The sequence below is a fragment of the Pteronotus mesoamericanus genome, unplaced genomic scaffold (genome assembly GCF_021234165.1).
Source record: "Pteronotus mesoamericanus isolate MK-2021 breed Mesoamerican mustached bat unplaced genomic scaffold, CSHL_Meso_final contig_26, whole genome shotgun sequence".
NCBI lineage: Eukaryota > Metazoa > Chordata > Mammalia > Chiroptera > Mormoopidae > Pteronotus > Pteronotus mesoamericanus.
Window position 1 is genome coordinate 6,036,865 of NW_026555109.1, and position 22,939 is coordinate 6,059,803.

A 22,939-nucleotide genomic window follows, 5' to 3' on the forward strand; every position below is an offset into this window, starting at 1 on the left:
CTGTCTCCAGTTTCTCCTCAGGGGTCTCTCGGAAGTTCTGTGACTCCTTTGGCCAAGGATCCACCACCTGTGCGGACTGAGTTTCAATCGCGGGCAGTCTGGTTCTTGCACGCCCAGCTTCTGCCTCTTTGTGGATGTGCTTTGTCTGCCCAGAATAGAGACTACGAACGGGGAGGGAGTTGGGACTCCCCCTGTTCCTCCTCCTGTTCTTTCCCCAATGCCTCCATTTCCAGTCTCTCATCAGGGGTCTGTGGGCAGTTCTGTGACCCCTTTGGCCAAGGATCCAACACCTGTGCGGACTGAGTTTCAATCCTGGGCAGTCTGGTTAGTGCGCGCTCGCTTCTGCCTCTTTCGGGGCGCACCTTGCCTGCCCAGAATGGAGACTATGGAACAGGGAGGGAGTCGGGACTCCCCGGTTCCTCCTCCCATTCTTTCTCCAATGCCTCCATCTCCAGTCTTTCCTCAGGACTCTCCCAACCAGTCTGCACTTAGCCCCCTAGTTCACATGCGCACAAGCTGCGTGTGGAGAGCACAAAAGGCAGGTTAATTGATTCCCTTATGCCTGAGAGAGATGGTAGCTGCAGAGTGGGAGGTGCGTTACCACTGGGGCTCCGCAGGCCGCCATCTCAGTTCTCTTCACAAAGTTTTCCTCACCAGTCTTCCCAGGCACCAGCCCACCCTGCTGCCGCCTCTACCCAGAGATCAAGGAGGGTAGCTACTGCTGCAATTATTGCGTTGGCCCTTTAAATGTCTCTTTGCATCCCCAGCCACCTGTCTCTGGCAGAGAGCACCTCTAAGCTTTTCGGGGTTGTGTTTTGTCTGTATTTTCCTGGTTTTAGCTGCTGTAGTTTAGAGGTTCCTGTTTATGATTCAGACCCTGTTCTTCTCAGGGGGCGGGGAGCTAACTGGCCATTTCAATGTCCCTCTGATGCTGGTGCCCATCGGCGCCCAGTCCACCCTCTTGAGCCTCTACCACACTTCTCATCTGTTGTGATGTGTGAGAGTTGAACCCATTGTCTGTCCGTGGCTCCGAGGCTCCTCTCCCTCTATTATTCCATTGTTTTCCAGGTGATTTCTCCATTATTTAGTCGCAATTCCAGTTTGGTCTTGGGAGGATTTCAGTGTGACTCCCATTCACTCCTTCTCCATCCTCCTCTCTGTCCTTCAGCAACTACAAGGGGGATGCCACAGGATAGTCCTGATAATTTGGCTTGTTTCAGTTGACAGTCCCACAAGGCACTTGCCCGTACCACCACAAGGTAATTGGGAGAGTCCAAGATTTTTTCAATATTTTATTTTTTAAATTTTCCATGCCTTCACACTTTAGAGTACTTTGTTCAGTCTTGTCTGACTATATTTTTCTTTCTTTGGCTAATTTGAAATTTTCTAATAATCTCTAATTTTAGTGGGTCCCCTTTGTGTTATTTATATACACATAATAATTTAGATTAATGTAATATAAAGCTAATGAATTACTTTACCCAGTTTCATAATAATAAATGGATCTTAGTTGTCTTAATTTTAATTATTTTTCTCAGATTATAAGCTGTTGTCAAATATTTGGGGGTTATGCTATTCTTTGTGTTATATTCACTAATTAAACAATGTTATCTACTTTTTGTTTATATTGTTCACAGGTTTATAAATAGTCACATAAGAACATTTAGTTATTTATTATTGAGTTTGTCTTTAATCTTGTGGTTACTTAAGTCATACTACATGGATTTAAAAAATAATTGACATAATCAGATTTTGTCCTTAAAGTTTCACACAACTGAAGCCACTATTGAGATGAGAGAGAGAGAGAGAGAGAGAGAGAGAGACTTAAAGTCATAAAGTCAATATACAAGTCATTTCTAGAGACTAAGGTAAGAATTAAGACATTAAACTAATGGTTTGATGATAATTTTTTAAGTAGGATAAGATAAAAGTGAAAGATATAGGGGAGCTAAAATGCTTCCCTAAAGTATGTTTTGGAAGAAGGGTTACATTAGATGGTCAGGGGAAAGAAAAGAATTGGGAGTTATTTCCAAAGTATTCATTCATTTACCTTTACCAGAATTGGTATAAAAAGTAGATTTGAGTCTTATAAACCAATGGTTCATTTCTATGCTGGTGTGTGTGTGCCTTCAGACATCCAGAAGGAGATGCATCTTAGGAAGTTAAAAAACAAGTGAGGGGAGCTATGTGGACTGGAGTTAAGGTTCGGAATCATTCAGTTCAAGTGGGTGAGATCACACACACACACAAGGTAAAGCCTGGAGAGGCAGACTCAATTGTGTGTGCAAGAACATGAATATTCCTTTTTGAATGAGTGAAAGCAGCTCAGAGAAGCTTGTCTTCAAGCTGACTCTTCAGATCTGGCATAAAGGATAATGTTAATTTAGCCATTTTGTTTTAAAGTTTTGAAATTTAAAGAAATCCACATTTTGGGAGATATGTTCTTGTTAAAACTTCCTTTTTATTATCATCTTCTCCCTCTCCTTTTTGGTTTGACTCTCAATATACTACAAGATATAAAATGTAATTTTTTTCTGTATATTCTGTAGCATTTTTATAAAGGAATAGTTTTCTACATCAATGAGTAAAATTCTTCAAAAAAGAATTTCTTGAAAAATAAATATAAAATGATAGTGATTTTAGACTCACTTAAGGATCCAAGTGCTATAAAGAAAACTAAAATTCAAAATGAAGAAACCAGATAATCAGATCTTCTGACTGTAGTAATTTCTCACCTTTCACTTATTCAAAAAGCTTCCTATAATTTTAAGTTTTTGCCAAGTATATGTCTTTCAACTATAAACTTTCCACCTACAATATAAACCAGATGGAAAATTTATGTTTTTGAATACTGAAGCAAATCTATACCATGTTACATAGTAAAGGCATTCAAAACAGCATTTAGTTTGATATGAAGCTGAAAATTTTAACAAAATTCTTCCACTTCTCCCCCCATACTTTAGTCCTGAAACAAAACTGGCCAGGACCTGAGCTAGTTTATTTGTTCTTGGGGAATCTATAGCATCTCATTTTTCTTAATAGTGTTTGAAAGAGATGCTTTCTTGAAGGCAGGTCTTTCATTAGTGAAAATCACTAGTTTACTAGCCACAAGAGTAAAAAGATTTATAAATTAGACATACCCTAGAGTATTAATATGAACTGTTGCTTCTACAACTGATAGCATTTTTCTATCATTAAAAACAAAATTCAAATGTGTTTCTTTCTTCACTGTTGCTCTGATAACATTTATCTAGATTGATTTGTAGCATTATACTTTATAGGCTGATAATTAAGGTTGTAAGTTATATTGTTTTCTCAAAATTGATTCTGTATTAAGGATACATTTTTATTTATTTTTCATTTGTATTTTTTTTTTTTGTTTGTAGAGCCTTTTTGTTGAGAGAATATTGTTTAGTTTTCTAAATACTTTTGGAAAAGAATTAGAATGATAGAATGAAGTTTAATCAGATGGTGTTAAAAAAATGTCAGGGAAATGGATAAGATTCAATATGAAGGCATTCACATTGAGCTACTACCTATCTATAGAACAAGTAATGATGGAATTTAAATGGTGGTTTATGAGGACTATTTAAGTAAGGACTGTATCATATAATTTCAGAATATTACTTCCAAAAGATTTAGTTCTCACAATGACCAGGAATTCTGCCTTCATTTAGAAGTTCTGGTCTAAACAGGGGTGTCCAACCCATGCTCTCTGGCCACATGTAGCCTAGGATGGCTATGAATGCAGCCCAACACAAAATTGTAAATTTACTTAAAACATGAGATTTTTGTGTGTGTGATTATGTGTCTCAATGTATTTAATGGGTGGCTCAAGACAACTCTTCTTCTTCCAGTGTAGCTCAAAAACACCAAAAGATTGAACACCCGTGCAAGGAACTGAAGGTTAAGCTCTGAGAAAGGCTGTCATCAAATTCCCAAAGACAAAGGTACTTATTGAAGTAAATCTAATATTGCATATTAAGAGCTATGCAATATTAAAAATAATTTAAATAATTTAGAAAAATAATCCAATGATTTATTTCAGAAAAAGCAGAAAGATGAATATATGAAAATGAAGAGAGAAAAAAATTAAGAGATATTATAGATAGCTTTGGAATAGTTAATTCCTCAATATAGAATTTCTATAATTAGAAAAAGGAATACATAACAAAACCCACAATTAGAAAAAGAAAATTTTTCTAAGCTTAATAAACTGGTATAGAAGGGTTCAAAAGGACAAGTCAGGAATATACAGTTATAAAGATAGATAAATAGACAAATATTGCACATCGCAGTTTTTTCTGTGAAAATTTAACGTATGTCTTGATATTCCTGTGAGTTTATTGCAGCATGCGAGGGCCCCTGGTCACAGAGGCCAAGTCATTTGGATTTAATATCCAGGTTGTGATTAAATATAAAAATACCACCAGTGTCATTTTACCCATTGTAGACAATTTATATAATAATGCCTAGATGTTGTGAAGCTAGGTGAAAAAGGTGAAAGGATTAAGGGAAAAAAAAAACCAAAACATCTAATAGACACAGACGATGGGGATTCTGAGAGAGAAAGAGAGTGAGAAGAGTTAGAAGATGATAAAAGGGAAATAAATGGTGATGGAAGGAGACTTGGCTTGGGATGGTGAATACATAATACATATGCAAATGATGTATTATGGAATTATACACTTGAATCCAATATAATTTTATTAACCAATGTCATCTTAATAAATTCAATAAAAAAGAAAAAAATGCCTAGATGTCACCCAATGCAGACACTCTATACAAACACTCTACTGTCTTCAAGATCTAAGTGGGCTAAATATGCCAGGATGACCAGAACTTTCCACATTGTTTTTCATTATGGATGTATTTGAGGCAAAACTGAAAGAAATCAACTACTTAGTCATAAAAATTTTCCTTTCAAATAAGTCATTTAAGTAAGTTCCCAAACACCATTTTGTTCAATGATAACAAAATCAAACTCAAATTGTAAACCTGGTAAAGGAAAGGTTGGGAAGTTTGGAAGTTAACAGACATTTATGTGAGTTCCCAATTTGCTTCCTCATAGTGGTAGGTGAAGACAGGAGAGTAAAAACTCATGCTAAAGAAGAGGTGACATACTATAGCCATTGGGCTAAATCTGACTCTCTGCTCACTTTGTAAATAAAGTTTTACTGAAACCCAGCTATGGTCCTTCATTTACATATTTTCTAAGGCTTTCTATGGACTACAGTAACAGACTTGAGTTGTTGCAACAGAACCAGACAGGCTCCAAAGCACCAAATATTTATTATATGGATCTCTACATAAAAAGTGTCCTGACCCTAAACTAAAGCACATGCTCTTCAAAGTATATACATTAACCATGGTTACTGATGGGTAATACTCACATAATTTTGTCTTTAGAATGTATTCTGCACTAATATTCAGATACAGGTAGTATGTCTAATTCTCTGTAAATTCACTTCAAACAAGATATATATTTTTTCTTTACAAAATGTATTTATTACTTTTTAAATTATTTTTCATTTTTCAAATTATTTTTCTTTTTTCAATTACAAGTGACATACAATATTATATTAGTTTCAGGTGTACAACCCAGTGATTAGACATTATAAACATCTGATACCCATCTGACACCATACATAGTTAATACAATATTATTGACTATTCTTTATGCTGTACTTTACATCCTCCTGACTGTTCTGTAACTACCAATTTGTACTTCATTAACAAGACATTAATGTCCCATGGTACATACATTAAGAAGACATTTTTTAAAAAGTTCTGTAACACATTTTGATTTTCACCATGCATCTCTGAGCTAAGTCACTTTTCCTGAAGCTGGGAATGGGTAGGATTGATTTTCAGTGTCAATATACACATAGCAAACACTGGTTTTAGTCCCTCACTGCAACTTACAAAATGTCTAGCATTTTTAGTAGAGTGGATATATAGAGGTGAAGAAGAGATGAACCTAGTTTGGGAAGACATTAGTAGTAATTGTGTAGACTTGGTGTGATTGATATGAGTGCTTATAAAATTAAAGTCCCCAACACTGATTGGTTGCCTTTTAGGTGTCAAAGTAGTCAGGCTGTACACTGACTAGAAAAATATTCTCATTGTAGTTGATGCAAGATTAATAGCTCCTTTACTGGCCTAAGATTTCTGTTATGATTTCTGGTAGCAATTTCCATTTTGGGAGAGAGCACAGCCTCAGACTTTGGGAGAACATCTTATCAGAAGAAACATATATTTAAAATTCATATGAAGTGGGTAGAATCTAAATTCTCTAAATCAGGTCAACAAAAATATTATTTCATTTTATTTTTTAAAATTTATTTATTTTTAGAGAGCAGGAAAGGGAGGAGGAGAAGGAGGGGAAGAAACATTGATGTGAGTGAGAAACACAGATCGGCTGCCTCTCACATGCACCCTAACTGGGGACACAACCTGCAATCCTGGCATGTGCCCTGGTCCAGAATCAAACTGGTGATCTTCTGCTTTGCAAGAAAATGCCCATTGGCCAACTGAGCCACACCAGTCAGGGCAAAATATTACTTTATTTTATTCCTAACTCAAGTCAATTTCCAAATTATAAAACCTAGGTAATGATCACTTTGGCATAATATATTGTAGAAAATGTCTAGAGGGCTGTTTCTTTTGCAGGAATTCTTTCTTCTCCAGGGTTTTACAATGGTTTCTGATTTTTTAGGTAAACAAAGTAGTTACTTGGAAGAAACCTGGATTTTGATGACCTTCTTAACACCATGCAAACATAATTTCCTTTATTCTTTTTCCTTATGGTTTCTTTGTGCCTAGCAGGTATCTTCTGCTTAAAACCAGTATTCAAAAACCAATAGAAAGTCAGTGTTAAAAAATGTAACCTTCGATTACTGTTTAATGGGTAGAGGGTTTCAGTTGGGGAAGATGAAAAAGTTCTGGAGTTCAATGTGAATGCACTTAACACCATGGAAACTGTACACTTAAGGATGTTTGAAGTGATGAATTTTATGTTATGTACATTTTACTGCACCTTTTAAAAAAATTGATCTTTGAAAAATAAAGGACTGTGTTTTCACAGTAAATTATTCAATACTTTTAAGATATGTGTTGTTTCTATCAAATAACCTTTTCTGAGTAAAAATGGGAAAACTATTCCAAATTTACCTAATAAAGCCACTAGATAGATACCTGATACCCAAAGCAGGCAAAGTCTTTAAAAAAATTATATGGCACTCATTCACAAACACAGATGTAAAAAGCTGAAACAAATACTGTATTAACAGTAAAAATCTGGCAGTATAACTTAAATTAATCCACAGCCTCAAGAATGGATTAACATTAGAAAGAAAGAAATGTATTCTACCACATTTATACAGGGTAAACACATTTGATCAGCTCAATGGGATTCCATAAAATTTGTCATAGATGTGGTTTATAAAAACAAAAAATCTGAATGAACTAGTAATTAAAGGAACATTTCTTACTCTGATACCCAGTACTTACCCAGAACCTACAGCTAACATAATTCTTAAATTTGGAAAATGAGAAATATTCTGGTTTACAACTGGGATCAAATAAAGATGAAATGGTATCACTACTTTTCTTCAATATTGTCCTTCAGTTTTAGCAAGAGCAAAATTTTTTAAAAGTAAAATGTATAAGACTTGAAGGAGAAAATAATTCATCTTAACAAATGATAATATTTTGACTTAGAAAATCTCATGAAGGAGGAAAGATGATGGATGACCAAATGGGAGTCACAATGACCTCCTCCTCCCAAGACCAAACTGGAATTGCGACTAAATAATGGAGAAATCACCTGGAAAACAATGGGTTCAACTCTCACACATCACAACAGATGAGAAGTGTGGTAGAGGCTCAAGAGGGTGGACTGGGCGCCGATGGGCACCAGCATCAGAGGGACATTGAAATGGCCAGTTAGCTCCCCGCCCCCTGAGAAGAACAGGGTCTGAATCATAAACAGGAACCTCTAAACTACAGCAGCTAAAACCAGGAAAATACAGACAAAACACAACCCCGAAAAGCTTAGAGGTGCTCTCTGCCAGAGACAGGTGGCTGGGGATGCAAAGAGACATTTAAAGGGCCAACGCAATAATTGCAGCAGTGGCTACCCTCCTTGATCTCTGGGTAGAGGCGGCAGCAGGGTGGGCTGGTGCCTGGGAAGACTGGTGAGGAAAACTTTGTGAAGAGAACTGAGATGGCGGCCTGCGGAGCCCCAGTGGTAACGCACCTCCCACTCTGCAGCTACCATCTCTCTCAGGCATAAGGGAATCAATTAACCTGCCTTTTGTGCTCTCCACACGCAGCTTGTGCGCATGTGAACTAGGGGGGCTAAGTGCAGACTGGTTGGGAGAGTCCTGAGGAAAGACTGGAGATGGAGGCATTGGAGAAAGAATGGGAGGAGGAACCGGGGAGTCCCGACTCCCTCCCTGTTCCATAGTCTCCATTCTGGGCAGGCAAGGTGCGCCCCGAAAGAGGCAGAAGCGAGCGCGCACTAACCAGACTGCCCAGGATTGAAACTCAGTCCGCACAGGTGTTGGATCCTTGGCCGAAGGGGTCACAGAACTGCCCACAGACCCCTGATGAGAGACTGGAAATGGAGGCATTGGGGAAAGAACAGGAGGAGGAACAGGGGAGTCCCAACTCCCTCCCCGTTCGTAGTCTCTATTCTGGGCAGACAAAGCACATCCACAAAGAGGCAGAAGCTGGGCGTGCAAGAACCAGACTGCCCGCGATTGAAACTCAGTCCGCACAGGTGGTGGATCCTTGGCCAAAGGAGTCACAGAACTTCCGAGAGACCCCTGAGGAGAAACTGGAGACAGAGGTGTTGGAGAAAGAACGGGAGGAGGAACCAGGGAGTCCGGACTCCTTCTCCATTCTGCAGTCTCCATTGTGCGGGAACAGGCCACACCCTGAAAGAGCCAAAAGCTGAAAAGCAAACAATAGACAGCCCAAAACCAACCAGTGCAGCTGCACACTCGCGCCGAGTGGCCGGCGAAGGTGGGGAGCATGAGCGTGGACCCCCGCCGGCTGGCGAGGGCTCCCGCAGGTTGGCGCCAGAAGGGGCCTGCGAGGGAGTGTGCAGATCGGCGGGGGCAGGTGTAAATGGACCCGCACAGGCTGCGAGTGCAGAGCAGGCCGCAGAAATAGTGGATCCCGGGTCGAAGGGGTCACAGAGCTGCCCAGAGTCCCTAGAGAAGAGACTGGAGACAGGATTAACCGGAAAGTCCTGGAGCTGACTTCCTCCTATTTCCATAGTTTCCGTTTGGCGAGGGCAGGCAACGTACCCAAAGAGCCAAAAGTGGGGAAAGCACACAATAGAAGGCCCTAAACGGACCAGTGCCGGGGTGCCCGCTGGCCTGGGGGGCCAGATGAATACGAGAGGTCGCGAAGAAGCCCCCTGGGGTGGGGCAAGCACACCCAAGACCAGGCTGGCGGGGGATCCGCCGGGCCAGAGAGTGCCCTCAAGGAGCTGGCAGAAGAGTGCAGAGCGATCCACAGAAATAGTGGGTCCCTGGCCGAAGGGGTCACTCAGCTGCCCAAAGCAGGAGTCAGACACAGACAGTAGACTCCTGGCAGGCTCAAAGAAATGACCCAAGGCCATATAGGGTCAACAACTGACATCATCAGAGGCAGGCCCAGAAAGAAAAGTAAAGAAAAATAAATAAATAAATAGAAAGACCCGCCTACTACCATAGAAGTTTAATCCACAAAGTCAGGAAATCTAGACGGCCCAACTGAAGCCGAAGCAAAAATAAATAAATAAATAAGTAAATTACTTAACAGACTCTCACAAAAATGGGAAGAAAAAGAAGTCCCCCCCAAATGAGAGGAAAATGGGAATCCCCATAGAGAGAGCTAAATGAAATAGAGGCAAGGGAACTATCAGATATTGCATTCAAAACAATGGCTCTAAGGAAGCTCAATGAGCTCAGACAGCTCAAAGAGAGCTATGAGAAACTGCAGAGAAACTATCAGGATCTCACAGCAAACTATATCAACCTGGAAAAGGACATAGAAACTATCAAGAAGACACAAGAGGATACGAAGAATACCATTTCTGAATTGAAGAACACAGTAGAAGGAATCCAAAGCAGGCTGGATGAAGCCGAAGATCGAATCAGTGAGATGGAGGATAAGGTAGAAAAAAGCTCCCAGAAAGAACAAGAAATGGAAAAAAGACTCAAAAAGAATAAAGGAGGCATTGAGGGAAATGCAGGACAACCTGAAACGCAATAATATCCGTATAATAGGGATACCAGAAGGAGAAGAAGAGGAGCAAGGGATAGAGAACCTCTTTGAAAAAGTAATGATGGGAAAATTCCCCAATTTGAGGAGAGAAAGGGTTTCATGGATCCAGGAAGCTCAGAGGGCCCCACTCAAGAGGGACTCAAAGAGGTCCACTCCAAGACACATCGTCATTAAAATGGCAACTATCAAAGACAAAGAGAGAATCCTCAAGGCAGCAAAGGAGAAGGAGAAAGTAACATACAAGGGGGGCCCTGATACGGCTAGGAGCTGACTTCTCAACAGAAACACTACAAGCCAGAAGGGAATGACAACAAATATTCCAAGTCATGAAAAGCAAGGGCCTACGGCCAAGGCTGCTCTACCCAGCTAGGCTCTCAATTAAAATAGAAGGGGAAATAAGGAGTTTCCCAGACAAAAGAAGGCTAAAAGAATACATCTCTACAAAACCAGCACTACAAGATATGCTAAAGGGACTGGTTTAAGAAGATGAAGGAAAAGAGTGAGAAAGAGAAAAACACAAGTACAAAGAGAAAAAATGAATAAGTGTCTATCAGTAATACCTCTCAATGTAAATGGACTAAATGCCCCAATCAAGAAACACAGGATAGCTGAATGGATAAGAAAACATGACCCACACATATGCTGCCTACAAGAGACCCACCTCAGAGCAAAAGACCTACACAGATTGAAAGTAAAGGGATGGAAAAAAATATTCCAAGCAAATGGGCAAGAGAAAAAGGCCGGGGTTGCCATACTTGTATCAGACAAAGTAGATTTCAAAACAAAGGCCATAAAAAGAGACCCAGAGGGGCACTTTATAATACTTAAAGGAAGAATCTATCAAGAAGACATCAACATTGTAAACTTATATGCTCCCAATATAGGAGCCCCCAAGTTTATAAGGAAATTGTTGGACGACTTCAAAAAAGATATAGACAGCAACACACTGATCGTAGGCGATTTCAACACCCCACTGTCAGAAATGGACAGATCTTCCAAACAAAACATCAATAAGGATATTGTGGAGCTGAATGACTCACTGAATCAAATAGACTTAACTGACATATATAGAACCTTACATCCCAAAGAAGAAAAATACATATTCTTTTCAAATGTTCATGGAAGTTTTTCAAAGATAGACCACATGATAGGACACAAAGCAAACCTCAGCAAATTCAGGAAAATTGAAATAATACCAAACTTTTTCTCGGACCACAAGGGCTTGAAACTGGAAATCAACCTCAAAGAGAAACTTCAAAAACTTGCAAACTCATGGAGAATGAACAGTAACTATTGAACAATGAGTGGGTCAATAATGAGGTAAGAGAAGAAATCCAAAAATTTCTGGAAACAAATGAAAATGAACATACAACCATCCAAAACCTATGGGACACAGCAAAGGCAGTCCTGAGAGGGAAGTTCATAGCAATACAGCAATTCTATCTTACCTAAAAAAGATAGAAACATTTCAAAGAAAACACCTAACACTACAACTTCAAGAATTGGAGAAACAACAACAAATAAATCCCAGAGCAAGTAGAAGGAAGGAAATAGTCGAGATCAGAGCAGAACTGAATGACATAGAGACGAAAAGAAAAATTCAAAGGATTAACCAATCCAGAAGCTGGTCCTTTGAAAAGATAAATAAAATTGCCAAGCCTTTAAGCAGACTCATCAAGAAAGAAAGGGAGAGGACCCAAATAAAAAATATCAGAAATGAAAGAGGAGAAATAACAACTGATACCACAGAAATACAAAGGATTGTCAGAAACTACTATGAACAATTATGTGCCAAGAAATTTGAAAACCTTGATGAAATGGACAAGTTTCTAGAAAAGTATAATCTTCCAACACTGAAGGAGGAAGAAACAGAAAGCTTGAACAGACCGATAACAGCTGGGGAAATTGAAGCAGTAATCAAGAAACTCCCGGCACACAAAAGCCCTGGGCCAGACGGTTTCACAGGGGAATTTTACAAACCATTTAAAGAAGAGCTAACCCCTGTCCTTCTCTGACTATTCCAGAAAGTCCAAGAGGAGGGAAGACTCCCAGACTCTTTTTATGAGTTCAGCATCACCCTAATCTCAAAATCAGATAAAGACACTACAAAGAAAGAAAACTACAGGCCAATTTCGCTGATGAACATAGACACTAAAATCCTCAACAATATATTGGCAAAACACATCCAGCAATATATTCGAAAGATTATCCACCATGATCAAGTGGGATTCATCCCAGGGATGCGGGGATGGTTCAATATACGCAAGTCAATAAACGTAATACATCACGTAAATAAAAGAAGAGACAAAAACCACATGATCAATTCGATAGACGCAGAAAAAGCATTCGATAAGGTACAGCCCCCATTTATGATCAAAACACTCAGCAAAATGGGAATAAATGGGGCGTTTCTCAATGTAATAAAGGCCATATACAAAAAACCTACAGCCAACATCATACTCAATGGGCAAAAACTAAGAGCTTACCCATGAAGATCGGGAACACGACAAGGATGTCCGCTTTCACCGCTTCTTTTCAACATCATATTGGAAGTCCTAGTACAGCGGTCAGACCAAAAAAAAAAAAAAAAAAAAAAAAATAGAAAGAAAGAAAAGAAAGAAAAGTCATCTAAATAGAAAAGGAGGAAGTAAAGCTATCATTGTTTGCAGATGACATGATAGTGTACATAGAAAACCCTATAGACTCTACCAAAAACTCCTCATCCTAATAAGTGAATTTCGCAAAATAGCAGGATACGAGGTCAATATTCAGAAATCAAAAGCATTTTTGTACACCAGCAATGAAATAGAAGAAGAAATCAGAAAAAAAAATACCACTCGATATAGCAAGAAGAAAAATAAAGTACCTAGGAATAAATTTAACCAAAGAGGTAAAAGACCTGTATGCAGAAAACTATACAACATTGAAGAAAGAATTAAGGAAGACACAAATAAATGGAAGCATATACCGTGCTCATGGATTGGAAGAATTAATATCCTCAAAATGTCCATACTACCCAAAGCAATTTATAGATTCAACGCAATCCCTATTAAGACACCAATGACGTATTTCACAGACATAGAACAGACTTTTTAAAAATTTATATGGAAGTATATAAGCCCTGAATAGCCGCAGCAATTTTGAGACAGAAACACAAAGTAGGAGGGATCACAATACTGGACATCGCACTGTTCTGTAAAGCAATCTCAAAACAATCTCAAAACAATCTGGTACTGGCACAAGAACAGACCCATAGACCAGTGGAACAGAATAGAAAGCCCAGAAATAAGCCCAGGTCTGTATGGGCAACTAATATTTGACCAAGGGGACAGAAGCATAAAATGGAGCAATAATAGCCTCTTCAACAAATGGTGTTGGCAGAGCTGGAGGGCTACATGCAAAAAATTGAAGTTGGATCATCAGCTGACACCATACACAAAAATAAACTCAAGATGAATAAAAGACTTAAATATAAGTTGCATCACCATAAAAGTCCTAGAGGAGAACATTGGCCAGAAACTCTCAGATATCCCACGCAGCAATTTTTTCACCGATATGTCTCCTAAAGCCAGGGACATAAAGGAAAGAATGAACAAGTGGGACCTCATGAAAATAAGAAGCTTCTGCATGGCTAAAGAAAACATCAGCAAAATGAAAAGAGAGCCAGCCATATGGGAAAATACATTTGTTAATGATAAATCAGATAGAGGTTCGATCTCCAAGATATATAAAGAACTCACTCGACTCCACTCCAAGAAGACAAATGATCCAATCAAAAAATGGACAAAGGACCTGGGCAGACATCTTTTCCAAGGAAGAGATACAGAGAGCACAGAGAGATTTGAAAGGATGCTCGGCATCACTAACCATCAGAGAAATGCAGATCAAAACCACAATGAGGTACCATCTCACACCGGTCAGAATGGCCATCATAAACAGATCCACAAATAACAGGTGCTGACGCGGCTATGGAGAAAAGGGAACACTAGTACACTGCTGGTGGGAATGCAGACTGGTGCAGCCATTGTAGAAAGCAGTGTGGAATTTCCTCAAAAAGCTGAAAATGGAACTGCCTTTTGATCCCGTGATTCCCCTGCTGGGACTATACCCTAAGAATCCCAAAATGCCAATTCAAAAGAACCTATGAGCCCCAATGTTCATAGCAGCACAATTTACAACGGCCAAGTGTTGGAAGCAACCTAAATGTTCATCAGTAGATGATTGGATCAAAAAATAATGGTACATTTACCCAATGGAATACTACGCAGCAGGAAGAAAAAAAGAACTACTAAATTTCGCGACAGCATGGATATAGCTAGAGAGCATTATGCTAAGTGAAATAAGCCAGGCAGGGAAAGAAAAATTCCATGTGATCTCACCTATAAGTGAAACCTAACCTACAATACAAAGATGCAAGGAAAATAAGACCAGCAACACTGAAAGGAAAAGAAGTGAACAGAGACAAGAGGGAAGAAAGGAGGGGGAGCAAGGGAAAAGGCAGGGAAAAGGAAAGTCAAGGAACATATAGCAAGGACATGGACAAAACCAAAGGGGAAGAGTTTAGGGAGGGATGGAAGGAGGGAAGGTGCAAGGGAAAGTGTTGGGGGTCAGCAGAGACAAATGTATTTGAAAATATAAATTAATTAATTTAAAAAATCTCATGAAATCTTTAGGTTAAAAATGTTAATTAGGAGAAAATCAAGATGGTGGAGGAGTGAGTAGAAATCATACTGACCTCCTCCCAGGACCCATCTGTAATTACAACTAAATTGTGGAGAAAGTACCTGTAGTAAACAACTGAACAACACTGAGAGAGGAGCATTACAACCTCGGAGAGGCAGAAGAATCAGCTTGAGAACAACCTAACTGTTAAGGTGTGTGGGAGAGACTCGAGAATTTGGTAGGGGTGCCCATGGGTGGCAGCTACTGAAGGATACTGAAAGGGCTAGTTGGATTCCGCTGAGAAGAGTGGGGTCTAAACCAAAAGAAAGAATTGATCTCCAGCTTACTGCACCAGAGCCCAAAAAGTACACAGATAAGAGCCAGTTGTGAAAAGTGGCAGGGTTGCTCTCTGTCAGAGACAGGCAGCTGGAGACACAAAGAGCTGTTTAAAAGGCCAATGCATAAATTTTTGTTTGCAGCTACTTTCCCTGGTCTCTGGCAAAGGCAGGGGGGAGAGTGGGCTGGAAACAGACTGGGGAGCAAGGCTTTGGGGACAGAACTGAAAAAGTAGCCGGTGGGATTCTCGTTGCTGTCTCATATCCCAGATGGCAGCAGCCATGTGGCTCAGCTGACCACTCCACTTAGCAGCAACAGTATGAGAGGACCCAATAGCCCCAGGAGGCTCTGCCTCAGCCTGGTAGTGCTAAAACTTAATGGCTGAGTACAGAGTTGCAACCACAGATAGCAGACCCCTGGCTAAAGTGGGCACAGAGTGGTCTAGAGACACTTGAGGAGAGACTAGAGACAGGATTTGGGAATAGAATGGAGACAGTAGCTAGTGGGATCCTGGCGCTGACTCCTCCCCTATATGGCAGCAACAACCTGCTTCATGCAGATCATGTCCCTAAGCAGCAGCAACATGAGAGGATACAATAACCCCGCACCCAGAAGGGACTCTGCCCTGCCATGTGGTGTCTCTAAGCCAGCCTGCAGAGTGCAGAGTGCCTACATTAACACTTGAAGGAGACATCCACAGACAGTATATCCCTGGAAGTCTCAAACAGGCTATGTAAGGTCAGACAGTGTCAACAGCTGACATCATCAAAGGCAGATTCAAAAAGAAAGAAAAAAAACCCCAGCAGTCTCCTAACATAAAAGTTTGCACCACAATGTCAGGAAATCAAGACAGATCAATTTAAGAAGCAGAAACAAAAAAAGAATAGTCCCAGAAATAATGAGAAGACCAAGAAACAGCCCCCAGTCAAAAGGAAAGAAGGAATCCGCAGAAAGAAAACTAAATGATATGGATGCAGGTAAACTATCAGATATTGAGTTCAAAACAATGGTTCTAATAAAGCTAAATGAGCTCAGTGAGCTCAGAGAGAATTACAAAAAACTACAGCGAAACTATGAGGAACTTACTGCAAACTATATCACCATGAAAAAGGACATCAAAACTAACAATAAGAGACAAAAGGAAATGAAGAATACAATTTCTGAATTGAAGAACACAGTAGAAGGAATCAAAAGTAGGCTTGATGAAACAGAGGAGTGAATCAGCGAGCTGTAGGATAAGGTAGAAAAAAGCTCCCAGAAAGAGCAAGAAAATGAAAAAAAGACTCAAAAAGAATGAAGAGGCATTTAGGGAAATGCAGGACAACCTGAAATGTAATAATATCCATATAATAGAGATACCAGAAGGAGAAGAAGAGCAAGAGCTAGAGAATCTGTTTGAAAAAGGAAGGATGGAAAACTTCCCTAATTGGAGGAGGGAAAAAGTCACACAAGTCCAGGAAGCACAGAGGGTCCCATTCAAGAAGAACCCAATGAGGCCCACTCCAAAACACATCATCACTAAAATGGCAAATAGCAAAGGCAAACAGAGAATCCTAAAGGCCACAAGGGAGAAAGAGGTAGTAACTCATAAGGGCGCTCCGATACAGCTAACAGCTAACTTCTCAACAGAAACACTGCAAGCCAGAAAGGAGTGGCAGGAAATTTTCCAAGTAATGAAAAGCAAAGGCCTGTAACCAAGACTGCTGTACCCAGCAAGGCCCTCAATTAAAATGGAAGATGAAATAAGGAGCTTTCCAGACAAAAGAAGGCTAAAAGAACACACCTCCACCAAAACAGCATTGCAAAATGTGCTAAAGGGTCTGCTTTAAGAAGACAAAGAAAAAGAATCTATGAATACCCAGTTCCTTTCAGAGTTGCCAATACTTGATATTACCAATATTTTTAATACTCATTAATCTTATTGTGACAATGATATGTTATTTTAATTGTTCTTTTATTATTTGTTGAAGCTAAACCTGTTTTTTTTTTTTTTTTTTGCCTATTTCTATTATTTTTAAGAAGCTCAAATGACTTTTTGGTATTCTTTATCCATTTATTGATTAAGGATTTGTAGATTTTTTTCCCCCAAAAAATCAAAACCAACTATTAACCCTTCATAAATGTGTTACAAATACTTTCCTATTCTATAACTTGTCCTTTAACTTCTTTTTATATGTATATTATTATATAGTCTTAAATTTTTAATGTAGTGATATTGTCAATATTTTACTTTATGGGTTCCAGGTTTGAATATTTTACTTCAGGGTAAGAAAGATATTATTTTGTATTTTCTTCTAAAACTCCTTAGATGTTACATATTGATTTTAACTCACCTGAATATTTCTTGTATAATGTGTGAAATAGGGTTCTATATTTGTTTTATTTCAAGTAACAGTGGTCCATGCACCTTATATGTTGAATAAACCTAATTTCCCCATTGATTTGAAATATCAGTTTAATCATATATTACATTGTTAGATAGATGTATAAATTTGTTCTAGAATGCTCATTTTATTTCATTGATCTTGATTATTTCTGTACTGGCATTACCTTGTTTTAATTGCTGAGACTTTATAATGGTTTTAAATATTTTAATATTTTATAATTGAGTTTGACATTTAAAAAATAAATAAAATCAATCTGCATTTAAAAAAGAAGTAAAGAAAGAAAGATGGATCTCCTTCCTTTTGCGACAACATGGATGGAACTGGAGAATATTATGCTAAGTGGAATAAACCAGTTGGTGAAATCTATTCAACAAAATAAACTATAAGTGGAATATATTCAACAAAATATACTAACAGACAAAATAAACCACAGGCATGGAAACATGGAGCAGTCTGAAAGTATTCAAAGGCTATGGGGAAAGAGGGCAATGGTGGAAAGAAAGGGAAGGGACTAAACAAAGAACATGTATGAATGACTCATGGATATGAACAACAGTGGGAATTGACTGTGGGAGTTGGGGGTGGGGGTGGGATGAGTGGAGGCGGGTAAATGTGGAAAAGTTGATACAACTGTAATAGAATAAACATGATTTTTTTAAGATAAGACAAGTGCAATAGCATAATCAATAAAATACATATTTAAAAAAAACAACATGTACAAATGACCCATGAACATGGAATTGACTGTGGGAGAGGGGGGTGGGGTGGGAAGGGTGGAGGAGAGCAAAGGGGGAAAAATTGAGACAACTGCAATAGAATTATCATGATTTAAAAATAAAATTTTAAAAAGCAAAAAAAGTTAATAAACTGATCAATTTTGCTATGTATATAACTATGATTAATATAATACTTAAACATAGTACTATAGCTTATAAATAAAAATTGAGAAAAAAATTTTCTATGAAATATTATTTTTTAAAATAACTATAGAAATATGGTTCTTAGGACTCTTAATTTAACCAGATTGTACACAGTGTAAAGACAATTATAGTATTTTACTGGAATATATTAAGAAAGACCTAATCTGAATATTGTAAAGATGTGAATTTTTATATGAGTTAAAACAAGGACACAAGTGGTTAGAATATAGAGACTGAGGGAGGCAAGTATAGACTATTGCTGGAATGGCAGGTGGACATTTTTTTAAATTTTTGTCCTGCCTATTTTTTGAACAGCTGTCCTGCCCTTTTCTTCCTTGTTCACCCCTACCCTATCCCCCAACCTCCTGCAGTCAATTCCTACCCATTGTCCCTGACCATGAATCCTCTACTCATGTTCCTTTGGTTTCCCTTTCTTTCCCCCAGTATCCCCCTCCCTCCCAAAAAAGGTGTCAATTTTCTTGAATTTAGTGAGAAATCAATAGAATTTCAATAAAAATTTTGTTAGGTAGTTTTTGCATAGTAAAGAAAAAATTTAAGGATATCTACCTCCCTCAAATATCAATTTTACGTGTATATTATTGCTACAGAAACTTTTACAAATGTACTCAAGGAGATACATGCAAGAATATTTTTGCAAAATACTTTCAAAATAAACAAAGGAAACTGAAAAATGGGTTCATCAAAATGAGAATAAAGTATGATATAGCAAGACAAGGAAGGTGTATTTGAGAATTACAGTGAGTTAACTCTAGTTACATACATGAGTATTAATAGATTTTAATAACAATATTCAGCAAAATAATGTTACCTGCTACATGATAACATTTACATATAATTTAAAACATAAAATTCTTATACAAAATAATGTATATAAAGATAAGTTATAAAAGTTTAAAGAAATGCATTGCCATAATAATCACCAAAGTTAATGGTAGTGATTCATTGTGGGGAGGGAAAGTGATAGGATCAGATCTGGGAAGGAATTACATATGAAATGAGAGTGTTATATTTCTTAAGTGGGTGCTGAGTACCAGTGTATTTATTGTGTCACTCTTGACATCTTTTGTGTGCCTTCTTTTGTAGTAAGTAAAAATGGATATATGATTAAAAAATTACCTAACAAACAAAAAGAAAGGCAGTGACAACAAGGGATAAACCAGGAGTATGAAAGGCAGTAAAAACTTCTTGAGCCTACATCTGTCAGGTAAGACATACATATTCCTGGCTCAGAGTAGCTGGAAAGGCCCTGTGGGAAGAACTCTAACAGCTGTCAATACAGAAAAGAAAATTATGGGCAAGGAGATAAAGTGTACCCTGGAGAGACAGAGAGATAGACATGGACTATGTTGCTTTAAGATGACTTGATATCCTTTCCTTGATGCAACAGGGGTGAATATTTTAAGTGAAACTCAAATATATGTCATGTGCTAGATACTGAGGCAGATAAAACACAGCACTTGCTCTCAAGGAGTTAATGGTTTGACATGTAAAATGGTTAAATACATACATGAATGTATGGAATTATGTTGAGTGGTATTGCACACTGTTGCAAAATTAATTTTATAAAATCACTCAGCACCCTAGGAGCCCATCTAACCTATGACTCATGGTGTATTTCAGTCATGAGCATGATGCCAATATGTGAATGGACAGGTCTAAGAAATACTTTCACTTGACTAGAGTTTAGGTTGCGTAAGGTGGACCATTGAAGATGGTTTAGGAAATTAGGATGGAGGGGTTTGCAGAGAATGATATTGCAGAGTGAGTTGAAGTCTGATTATAAAGCACCTTCTTACTTATTTTGGATTATTGTCAATAGGAAAACTGAGGCATGAAAAGGTATATTTGGATGTGGGGCTGGGGAAGATAATTTTAATGGTAATGTGCAGGATAAATTAGAAGAGTGAGTTACAGAGAAAATATTGGTTGGGAGAACATTACAATGAGGTATTCATGGGATTATGTTAGCCTGACCCATTAGAGACAGGTAAGGTTGGCCGGTGTACAGGAATCAAGATACATTTGAGAGGCAGAGGGGAACATCGGATATGAAGTGATGTCCATTTGGAAGGTAAAGAAGTTTTTAGATTGCTGACTTGGATAACTGGGAAGATGGTTGGTAGGGCAAATGATTAGGTTAGATTTTAAATGTTTTAAAGGTGAATGTAGTTGTCATAAATGCACAGTTCAAAGAGTTACCAATATCTCCCCCTAACCCTAGTTTTTAGTATGTTCTTTTTAGGTGGACAAATCTACTCCTGAGAGACTATTTACTTAGAAGTGTGTCAAGATTTCTAAAAGTGTTTTAGTTAGGAATGAAGACCCACCCAATGTATGAAGGCTCTTTGATTTTCCTTTTGGGAAATGCCCTTGACTTTGCAGCACTAATGATTGGGAGTGAGGGATGGGGAAACAAGAGGACAGAAGCATGAAGCATAGACATTCATTTAAAAATAGTCACACAACAGAAATTGAAGGATTCTTTCTAAAATATCTATCCTAAGTAGAAAAGATTGCAGATATACTATGCTAGATTTCTGTTTTCTCAAAGACACAGGGCGGGAAGGAGAGAGGGAGTGAGAAAAGAAAGAAGGGGAAAGGAAGATTTTTTTTTGCAGTGACGTGAATTATACTGCATCTCTTAGGGTCTATGTATGAATAAATGACAATAAAATTGATTTTACAGATTAGAGAATGGGGCACATAGAGATATAGTCTGTTTGCAAACATCTGAAGCAGGCAAGAGTAAATATTTGAACCCAGAATAGCTCAACTTTTAGCACATATTGTGTATCATTGCATTATATCAACCACCCTATGTGAAATATGCCCCCAAAGTAATGCATTTAATTATATTCCACTTCAGACAATATTGTTTTATGGGTGTGTACTTGTCTTATCAATCACAAAATTTGTTTCTCAGGAACATATATCCTTAAATAGTAAAAATAATACTGCACTATTCCATAAAATTTCAGTAAATACTAAATAGGATGAATTAATATTACCTAACATGGGTTATTTTTAATTTTACTTATTACTTCAGAAACAAAAATATAATCTATCTTGGTTATATGTATTAAGACAATTAATCATTGTAAGAGAACATCCAAGTTTTAGTAACTATTTTTTATCTGTGAAGGATTAATATCTTAGACCTTTAGCCTTTTATTTGAAATTTCTGTCACCCTTGAAAAGATGAAGCACCTTACATCTCATGAAGAGATACATGACATTTATTATCAGCTGGTGAAAGAAGTCTAAAAACAGCAAAGTTCAGTGATGAATCTAAATATCTTTTTACTACATTTTTCTACTGTTTTTCTTTAGCTATTTTTGTTAGCTCTGCAGCTAGCAAAGCAAAATTATTTCTAACGCTATTAAAATGTTCTTCACACTTCAAGTGCAAATGCTTATTCTTAGTGTTTCTCTGAAGAGAACAATTGTCTGAAAATATTGTCTGGCATGTCTTTTCAGAACAAGGTTAACAGAGAATAGAATCAAAGCTCAGACACAAAAAAAATCTGCTCACTGCATTTTTCACTTTGGAAAACAGGTTTAAGTAGTAGAATTGCTTATAAAAAGTATATAGCAATGAAGTATTCTTTTAATGTATGTTGCTCCTTGAAACACCAAGAAGTGTAATCTTTTAGAATGCACTACTTTTTAGCTCTTGAATTTTTTATTCTTCAGTAACATATTTTTTGGTCAGAGTCACAAATTTTTTCCATTTTTACACATCGTAAATTGTATTCACATGGAACTACACTTCAAAATTTTCAAGGAGTTTAGCCTAATTATATCAAGGATTTGTTACATAGTAAAGAGCTTTTTCCATTTTATTAACTGCATAAAGATACATTTAGAAACATATATTTATCATTTCATCAGTGATAGCCAGGCTCTGGTGGACAAGGTTACAAGATGGAGAAGCAGTAGCTTAGAAATATTACTTTAAATTAATTTATAATAATAGAAGATGACACACACCTCTTAGAGTATAGTGACTAATTGCCAGACTTTTATATAACATGAGAAAATAAAGAGTGTATGTTAAAAACCTCTTTGTTTTTAATGATTGTTGACCTCTTTCTTAATTTTTAAATAGTAAATATTAAAGGTACTTTTGAAAAGATATAGACATACATTTGCCACCTTCTTATTCTCATCAAAAAGTCTTCCTAATAGTATGAAATGTAGATTATGTCGCTGGTGATTCTGATGCCTTCAAAGCAAAATTCTTCATGTAAAATTTCAGAGGTTTTGTTTTTGTGTGTGTTACAGTATTGTACAATACATTAATATATCATTTATTTCTTCCTTCTAATATTC